Below are 2,173 nucleotides of genomic sequence, written 5' to 3'. Positions count from 1 at the left end.
AAAATTTACCTTTCTTTCCCTAACTTATGCCCTCTAGACCTCTGAAAACAGTTAGGCTTAGCTTTTTAATCACAATCTTAAATACTATATATTTCAGTTACATACATAAAATAATATGCTTTTAATTGTGATTTTATAATACCCTAAATATTTACAATAAAGGGTAAACTCAGCATAGGAGGATGAAATACCAACCTTAACTACAAATTAAAATAGCACTGCTTAGTATTGTTTTTTCTTTTTGGGGTTGGGGGTAGAGTTTTGCTCTGACACTCAGGCTGGAGTGCAGTGACACTATGATAGCTCACTGTAACCTTAAACTCCTGGGTTCAAGCAGTCCTGCTTCAGCCTCCCAAAGCATTGGGATTACAGGCATGAGCCACCACACTGGGCCTGTATGGTGTTTTTTAAAAAGTATGTATGGTCATAAGAGTAAAACACCAAAAAAAAAAAAAAAAAATCAATGAGAGGTTAAAAATGTCCACCAGGCCAGCATTTTATAACATAGTTAAATTTCTGTTCTTTGCTAGGATTCTTTCTTACTTAAATATAACTTGAGAGCATTTAGTGTTCCCAGTATAGAAGGAGAGATTCTTTGGTACCATAGCATTGCTTTGACTGGTAATTTCTTTGTGAGACCACACTATCCTCCAGTACTGTCAAATGTAGCACCGTTTGAAGCATTTATTGATCAGATTGGAAGCACGTTCCAACTGTCACATCAGAATTGGAGCATTGTAGCTCCTATTGGCTAACCAGTAAATGATTCATCAGGAAGTGATTTAGATAAATTTGCTATTGGAGTTTATAGCTGTTACAGACTAATATAGAAGAAAACATAGATACATAGCATAACTGCTTCCACCAGGGTGCCTTTTTTATGGTGTGGTTCCATTTGCTTTTATATTGGTATACTACAGAGTTGGGTAAACTATGACCAAATTTGGCCTGCTGACAGATTCTTTTTTCATAAACCTATTGGAACACAGCCATGCACACTCATTTATATTTTGCCTTTCATGCTAACAAGTAGAGTTGAGTAGCCACAGAAACTATATGTCAATCCCTAGCCTAGTACACTGAGTATAAATGTAGTATCTGAAACTCTATAACATACACAGAAGTATTCAGTAATACTCATTTTTAGTCTCTGAGAGCATATATATGGTTTTATATAGGTCCATAGTCACATTTATTTGGGTACAAGCTAGTGTATTCTATTGCAGATTGATGCTAGCATCTTGGCATAGATACTATAGATTTGCTTTTGCAAAGAATTGCGAAAAGACATTTCTAAGCCTAGTATAGAAAGGGCTGATATTCTTTGAGATACACCAATAATCACAGTCAATACCTTTTTATAATAATGTCATACCAGTTTTCTTTGGTTGTTCTCTGTGTCCTTTTTTATGGAGAGAAGTGCTTCAGTACAGGCACTAACATTTTTTGTTCTTTTAGAGACAGAGTCTCACTCTGTCACCCGGGCTGGAATGCAGTGGTGCCATTGTAGCTTGCTGCCCTGGGCTCGTGCAGCTCTCTCCCCTCAGCCTCTCGAGCAGCTGAGATTACAGGCACGAGCTACCATGCCTGGCTCAGTCATCAACATTTTAAATAAAAGTTGAAAGTACCAAGCAATCATCTAAGCTGTTGATTCCCTGTTGGGACCTATCTTAGTCTCTTGGTGCTGCTCTAATGAAATACTTGAGGCTAGGTAATTTATAAACAATATAAATTAATTTCTAGCAGTTGTGGAGGCTGGGAAGTCCAAGATCAAGCCACTCGCAGATTTGATATTTGGTAAGGACCTGGCCTCTGCTTCCAAGATGGTGCCTTGTTGCTGTGTCCTCACATGGGGGAAGGGATGGAACTCTAATTCACCTCTCAACCTCATTCATCAAACTTTTATACTTCTACTTATCGAGACATTCAGAAAAGCTTTAAGGCTGGGCATGGTGGTCATGCCTATAATCCCAGCACTTGGGACTTTGGGAGGCTGAGGCAAGATTACTTGGGGCCAGGCTGGGCAACACAGTGGTACACACCTGGGGTCCCAGCTACTTGGGAGACTAAGGTGGGAGGATAGCTTGAGCCTGCGGGAAGGAGGTTGCAGCAAGCCCAGATCGTACCACTGCACTCCAGCCTGGGTGACAGAGTGAGACCCTGTCTCAAAAAA

General features: G+C 39.8%; 1 protein-coding gene across 1 annotated transcript in view; it reads left to right on the top strand.

The window, feature by feature from the left end:
- The window catches only part of SLC38A9 (solute carrier family 38 member 9), an 87,962-nt gene that overhangs the window by 1,928 nt on the left and 83,861 nt on the right, over positions 1-2,173 (top strand). The gene's annotated exons all lie outside the window — the stretch shown is intronic.

The sequence above is a fragment of the Cebus imitator genome, unplaced genomic scaffold, assembly GCF_001604975.1.
Source record: "Cebus imitator isolate Cc_AM_T3 unplaced genomic scaffold, Cebus_imitator-1.0 Scaffold213, whole genome shotgun sequence".
Lineage (NCBI taxonomy): Eukaryota > Metazoa > Chordata > Mammalia > Primates > Cebidae > Cebus > Cebus imitator.
The sequence above is the reverse complement of the archived record's forward strand: the minus strand, read 5'-3'. Positions and strand labels throughout refer to the sequence as shown.